Here is an 8246-nt window from a genome sequence, read left to right as displayed (position 1 = left end):
TGCTGCCTGTCCTTGAAGGGATTTGAGTAGATAGAAAAGTATAAGGAGTTTGCCCCAGGAACAGGGGATAACCTGTGTGAATGCATTAGGCAGGGGAGGGGGAAAACTTCAGTAAATAGCTTAGTAGGTCAGTTACATAAGACCATCAGTTCCAAATTATGATGTGTGGACTTGTGGGGGTACTCAAAAACCTTTTAGGGGTTCTACAGGGCAAAAACTTTTACAACACTAAAATGTTTTAATTTTTAATATGGTTAATATAAATAAATAAAACCCACACAAACAAAAGCTCTTTGTGGGGTCCTGATTAATTTTTGAGCATAAAGGAGTCCTGAGATCAAAAGGCTTGAGAACTGGTAAGCTAGAATTTGGGGAATATGAAGGGAGATAGAATGAAATAAAGCTTAATGAGTGAGTGAGAGATTGTACAGTGTTTTGAATGTTAGGCTAAGTAGTTTATTATTTTATCTTGTAGAAAATAGAAAGCAACTGAAGGTGTTTTAGTAGCAAAGTGACAGGGTAAGACCTATGCTGTCAGATTATTTTGGCAGATATATGGAAGATGGATTGGAGAAGGAAGATAAGAGGTCAAGTAAGTGGTAAGGAGGTTCTGAGCCCCAACTCATACTCATGCTGAATGGTAGTATGAGTGGAAAGGAATGGACTCATTTGAAAGATACTGTGGCAGGGGCAGCTAGGTAGGGCAGTTAATAGAGGACCATCCCTGGAGTCCAGAGGACCTGAATTCAAATACAGCCTCAGACACTTGACACTTACTAGCTGTGTGACACTGGGTAAGTCACTTAACCCTGCTTGCCTCACCAAAAAAAAAAAGGATATTGTGGAGATAGAGCATCAAGACACGGCAAGTGGTTGAATGAATAGCTAAGGGAAAGAGAAGAATCAAAAGCAGACTGTAAGTAAAAGAAGGCTGAGTGTTTAGAAGGATAGTGATGTCATTATAAAGGCATAAAAACTCATAAATCAATATAAAAAGTAGACATATTTAAAGAACATTTACAATACAATTGTAGTCAATAAAAACATAACATAAAACATGATAACACAATAAAATTGTAATCAATAAAGGACAAATGAGAAAGAATTCAAAGAATTCATAATCTCAAATAGCAAATAACTAATCCTAAAGAACCTGTGAGTCAAGAACGAGTCAAAGAACAACTCAAAGAAACAAAAAAGATAATTTCACCAAAAAAAAGTAATGAAACAACATAAACAAAACTTTTAGAATTCAAAGTAGTGAAATATTGAAAAGTTACATATCTAAACACACTTTCACCAACAGAAAAGAGAAGGAATAACTCAATGAATTCAGCATGTAGGTCTAAAAAAAAAATTGACAAGCAACAAATGAAAAAACTAAAACCAAAAATAAGTATTCTTGAAAATCAAAGAAACAACACAGAAAATGTGAAATAACAGCTACCAAAAAGAAACAATAATAATACAGAAACAATAACATAATAGATCATTATTAAAACAAAAATGAATGTGATTACATCAATAGAATATAAGCTATTATATATAATCTAATTGTATAAGAGATATAACTTTTGACAAATTAAAAATCTATTTATGTAAAGAACATAAAAAAGCATAGAAATAAATTATTATGCTAAATAATATCTACCAAGAACTAGAATTACTCATAATGGACTATCATTACTAAAGGTCTGTCCAATCAAATTAGAGATGAAACAAGGATTTCTATTGTCAAATATATTTTATAATGTCAAAAATATTTTATATTTTTCTAGAAATGTTAGCTGTAGCAATAAGACCAGAAAAATAAATTGAGGGAACAAACATAAGCAAAGAAGAAACAAATAAACTGGTTTAGAGAACCCTAGAGTTTCAACAATAAAAATTAATTGAAATAATTCCTTCAGCAAAGTAACAGAATATAAAGTAAACCCACAAAATAATTACTCTTTCTGTACGTTACCAACAAGATTCATAGAAAAGACAGTAAAATCAATTACATTTAAAAACTACAAAATGTACATAATACCTGCAAGATCATGTACTAAGACACATATAGGAATTACATGAATACAATTACTAAACAGTCTTTATAGAAATAATAGGAAATGTAAATATTTAGAGTTATATTAATTGTTCATTGTCTAATTTTAGTAATATAAGAAAGTAACAATATTACTTAAATTAATTTACAGATTCACTGTCATACTGATAAAACTACCAAAAAGTTATTTTATAGAACTATTTAAAATTACAAAATTAATTTGGAAGAGCAAAACTTAAGGAATCTCAAAGAAAATAATGAAAGGAAAGCATCTTAGCAGTATCAAATCTCAATTTATACTGCAATTCAGTAATAATCAAAATTATATAGTACTGATTAGAAAATAGGACAGTTGATCAACATAACAGATTAGGTAAGGAGATAGATAAGACTTAAAAGCAATTGACTACCATAGCACAGTGTTTGATAAACCCCTAACCTTACTGAGATTCAACAAAAATTATTCAATAAATTTTAGTTTTGGAGAAATTAGGTTTAGACCAATACCTGACACTATGTGCTATAATAAACTCCAGATGGATATATGACCTAGATATTTAGAATCATATCATAAACAAATTAGAGAAGGGAAGGAGATACTTTTCATAGCTATAGATAGAAGAGTTTTTGACCAGCAAAAATTAGAAATGATAATAAAAGATAAAATGGATAATTTTGATTACGTAAAATTTTAAAACTTTTGCAAAAGATCAGTGCAGTTAGCATTATATAATTAATGTGACCAAAACAAACTTTGCAAAAAAAGTATATAATAAAGGCTTTATAGCCATTAGAGAGAACAGATAGAAATAATCAAGCAAAGAGCCCTTTCCCAATAGAGAAATGATCAAATGATAGGAGTAAGAAGTTGTTGTTGTTTTTTTTTTGGGGGGGTAGGCAATGGGGTTAAGTGACTTGCCCAGGATCACACAGCTAGTAAGTGTTATTGTGTGTCTGAGGCCAGATTTGAACTCAGGTCCTCCTGAATCCAGGGCTGGTGCTCTATCCACTGTGCCACCTAGCTGCCCCAGGAGTAAGAAGTTATTAAAAGAAGAAATGCAAGCTATCAAAAATCATGGGGAAATACTCCAACTTCTTTTTAAGAGGAAGAAAATTTCAAAATAGCTTCACCCATTAGATTGCTAAAGATGACAAAATAGGGAAATTGCTATTGTTGGAGGAGATATGGGAGTATAGACACCCTAATTCACTGTTGGTGGAGCTATGAAATAATCCAACCATTCTGAAAAGCAATTTGTAACTATACTCAAAAAGTCACTAAACTGTATGTATCCTTTGACCTTGCAATACCACTATTAGGTATGTACCCAAAAGAGATTAAGGACAAAGCGAAAAGATCCGTAAGTTCAAAATATTTATAATGACTTTTTTTTATTTTTGGGTAGCAAAGAGCTGGAAATAAAACAGATGTCATTCAATTGGAAAATGGTCATATAGCTTGAACATATTGGAAAATTATTGCTCCATAAGATATAACAAAAGGGATAGCTTCAGAGAAAAGTAGGAAGATATGTGTGAACTGATAAAGAGTTAAGTGAACAATAGCCAGGAGAACAATTTAAACAATGATTAAATTAATATGAAGGAAAACAACTTAGATTTAAAGACTCTAATCAATACAATCATCTACTATAATTTCAAAAGACTAATTAAACAGCATGCTTCTCACCTCTTGGCAGAGAGGTGATGAAATAGAAGCTCAGAATGACATGATAAATATGTGAATTTATTTGCTTCACTATATTAATTTGTTACAAAGTAGGGATTTATTTTATTTTTGATGGGAGCATTGGGGGAGAAATGAGGGAAGAGTAATAGTGATACAAAAAAAATAAAGGAAAAATATCAATGAAATATTTAAAAATACACAAAAGAAGGTAGAAGGAAGTGCAGAGGAGACAGAGAGAAACATGGAAGAATTGTTACTGTCACACTAAATTTAGCAAATTAGATAAAATGGAGATTTACAATTTCCTATATAATCATTTTTTTCTGCTCTTTGTATATAGGGATGTTCATGTCTGTTGAGTTCATTTTACCAAGGAAATAAAAAAATATAAATACACTAAGCAATTAGATTTGAGGGAGAAAGCTATTCATGTGAAAAAGGCCTAGGGTTTGTCTTTACACTGGATGTGAGTTAACATTATAATGTAGCAGCCAAAGGAGTTAATATGGTGTTCTTCAAGGTTTAAGTATTTCAAGGATGTATAATTTCTTCTACATGATTAATTCATTTAATCTCACAGGTCAGTTTTCCTAATCTGTAAAACTGGGGAAATAATATTTGCATTACTATAGTGCTACCTGTGAGGAAAGCACTTTGCAAAGCTTGAAACACCATAGTATGGTGCTCTAGACCTTTAGATTATTCTTTTAGATTAATAATGTTGGGATAGGTGGGCTATAGTTTGTATTTGATGGACGCAACCTATCAATCAGCACCAACTGAGATTGTCATCATCATCATTGCTAGCATTTATATAATGCCTGCTACGGGCCAAGCCTCCAGCATTATACAAATATTATCCCATTTGATCCTTACAATCACCCTGGAAGGTGGGCACTATTATTTTTTTCTTTCTTTTTTTTATTAATTTTTTTTTTCCATATGCTTTTGAGTTTAAAATTTTTCTCCCTTTTCCTCCCCTCCACCCTCCCCAAGACGGCGCACAATCTGATACAGGCGTTACATTTACATACCCATTAAACATATTTTCACGTTAGTGAAGTTGTAAGTAAAAATTAAAACCAATAGGAGGAACCATCAGAAAGATGAAACAAAACTCAACAGAAGGTAAAAATAAGTGATAGCGATTCAACTTCCATAGTTCTTTCTTTGAATGTGAACAGCATTATCCATCCCGAGGCCTCTGGAAATGTCTTAGATCCTCATAATGCTGAGAAAGGTTCAGTTTAACAATCTTAGTCATTGCATAACGTGGCTGTTATTGTGTACAAAGTCCTCTTGGTTCTGCTTACTTCACTCAGCATCAGACCATACAAGTCTTTCCAGGTTTTTCTGAAGTCAGCTTGTTCATCATTTCTTACAGCACAATAGTATTCCATTACATTCATATACCACAACTTGCTCAGCCATACCCCAATTGATGGGCATCCTCTGTTTCCAATTCTTTGCCACCACGGAAAGAGCTGCTATGTATATTTTTGTACATATGGGTCCTGTTCCCATTTGATCTCTTTGGGATATAGCCCTAGAAGTGCTATTGCTGGATCAAAGGGTATGCACATTTTTGTATAGTTGGGCATAGTTCCAAAACTGTTCTCCAAGGTAGGCACTATTATTAACCCTGTTTTACAGGTGAGGAAATAATGTGGCAAGGCCTGGTTAGCTGCTAAGTATACAAAGATAAAAATAAGTATACACAACATACTGAAGACAAGAAAATGTCAACAGGAGAAGATAGTAGGAGCTGGGTGGTCTTGACCAGGAATGGCATCATTTAGAAAGTGGAATTTGAGTCATGAAGGAAGCCAGAGATTCTAAGAGGTACAGGTGAAAGGGGAGTATGTCCCAGGCATAGAGGACAGCCTTTGTAAAGGCATGGAACTGGGGAGATGAGAGATAGATAGATGTGTGAGAAGAAGTCCAGTTTGGCTGAACCCGAGAAATGCATGAAGTTAGTAATATGTTAAATAAGGCTGGAAAGGTAGACTGCATTCACTGACCCCTTTATTTTAACGGGAAAAAACCCAAAATCTTCCACAAGTATGAAATAATTCTCTTAAAATATATAGTGTTTAAATCCTCAAGCATCTCTCAATCTATAATGATATTCAGGCATTTTTCTTGGGCCTGGAAAACAGTCAAAATACAGCTACTGTTCTATTTCAAACGTAGCAGCAATTTCCAACAATTACAGAACATGCTGGGCATTGTCAAGTGTGTTGTTATCTCCTGAAGCTCAATTCAATTAGTAAGCCTTAGTTTGATTACTGGCTAGTGCATGTTACCTTAACTGCTCTGTTTCAGTTTGAAGATTCAATTTGATTTTACTATAGTCATGTTAATATGTTTTAGATAATACCTCAAATATTCTCGTGTGTTCTCTGTCAGTTTACATTACAAATGCCAACCTGAACAGTATTAGTAACTTGGGTGTCAGTGAATATTTCTTAGTTTAAGCATTGTATTGTGAAATATAGACTCAGGAATATTAAATGTATCATTGTCCCACATAAGAATGTAAACATTTTAACTTTGTTGAATCCCTTACGACTCTTCTTTCACATGTATCTTTTCAACGCTTCTTTCAAGTCTTGTATTTCAAAATCACATTTTTTACTTAGCTCTGGTCTTTTCATCAGGAATGCTTGAAAGTCCTTTTTTCATTAAATATCTATTTTTCCTCCTGAAGGATCATATTCAGTTTTGCTGGGTAAGTTATTCTTAGTTGTAATCCTCCCTAGCTCCTTGACCTTCTAGAATATCATATTCTAAGGCCTTTGGTCCATTAATATAGAAGCACCTAAATCTTGTGTGATCCTGCCTGCAACTCTGTGATATTTAAATTGTTTCTTTCCTGCTGCTTGCAATATTTTCTCCTTGAACTGGAAGTTCTGGAATTTTGCTGTAATATTCCTGGGAATTTTCAGTTTGGGATCTCTTTCAGGAGGTGATCAATGGATTTTTTCAATTTCTGTTTTACCCTATGATTCTGGGATATCAGGGAAATTTTCCTTGATAATTTCTTGAAATATGAAGTCTAGGTTCTTTTTTTTATTGTGGGTTTCATATTTTCACATTAGTCATGATGTATGGAAGAATCGGAACTAATGGGAGGTACCACAAGAAAGGAGAAATCAAGCAAAGCAATGAAAGAAAAGGACAGCAAATAGTACGCTCCCATCTGAATTCAGATTCTGTGGTTCTTTTTCTGGATGTGGATAGCATTTTCCATCATGAGTCTTTTGGAGTTGTCTTAGATCCTTGCATTGCTGAGAAGAGCTAAGTCTGTCAAAATCAGTCATCACACAATGTGGCTGTTACTGTGTGCAGTGTTCTCCTGTTTCTGCTCATTTCATTCAGCATCAGTTCATATAAGTCTTTCCAGGTTTTTCTGAAGCCTACTTGCTCATCATTTCTTAAAGCACAATAGTATTCCATTACATTCATATACCACAACTTGTTCAGTCATTCCCCAATCGATGGGCAGCCTCTCAATTTCCAATTCTTTGCCACTACAAAAAGAACAGATATAAATATTTTTGTACATGTGGGTCCTTTCCCCATTTTCATGATCTCTTTGGGATACAGACATAGAAGTGGCATTGCTGGGTTGGGTCAGTTGCTTTTACAATGAGATATTTCATATTGTCTTCTATTTTTTTTTTCATTCTTTTGACTTCATTTTGTTGTTTCATGATGTCTCATGGAGTCATTAGTTTCCACTTGCCCAATTCTAATTTTTAAGGAATTATTTTCTTCAGTGAGCTTTTGTATCTTTTTTTTCCATTTAGCCAATACTGCTTTTTAAGGAGTTCTACTCTTTAGTGGATTTTTGTGTCTCTTTTACAATTCGATTGATTTTGGTTTTTATATTGTTTTCTTCAGTATTTTTTATGCTTTTTTTTATCAAATTGTTAAGGGTCTTTTCATAATTTTCTTGCATCACTCTAATTTATTTGCCATTTTTTCCTCTACTTCTCTTATTTGATTTTTAAAATCTTTTTGAGTTCTTCCAGGAATTCCTTTTAGACTTGTGTCCAATTCAGTTTTCTTTGAGGATTTTCTTGCAGCTGTTTTGACATCATTGTCTTCTTCTGAGTTTGGGTCTTGATCTTTCCTGTAACCATAGTAACTATTTTTTATAGTCAGGTTCTTATTTTATTGTTTGCTCATTTTCTCAGCCTCACTTTATGCAGCTCTCCCTCTAACACACACACACACACACACACACACACACACACACACACACACAATGTACAAAATACTGGGGATAACAGCAGAAAAGGTAAAACAGTGTTCCATTCATATTCCTAATGCATCTGTCCATATCTTCTGTGTCAGAGTATAAACTCTGACAGGGCATGATGGTCAGTTTGCTCTGGTCAAGTGAGGATTGAAGATCACTTTCTGTTAATGCTTATCATCATTTTTATTTTCTTTTACAAGAAATCTGCCTGTTCTCATAGTCCAGCAACGCTAAAAGAAATG

The sequence above is a fragment of the Phascolarctos cinereus genome, unplaced genomic scaffold (genome assembly GCF_003287225.1).
Source record: "Phascolarctos cinereus isolate Bilbo 61053 unplaced genomic scaffold, phaCin_HiC Scaffold_5;HRSCAF=322, whole genome shotgun sequence".
NCBI classification, from domain to species: Eukaryota; Metazoa; Chordata; class Mammalia; order Diprotodontia; family Phascolarctidae; genus Phascolarctos; species Phascolarctos cinereus.
The sequence above is the reverse complement of the archived record's forward strand: the minus strand, read 5'-3'. Positions refer to the sequence as shown.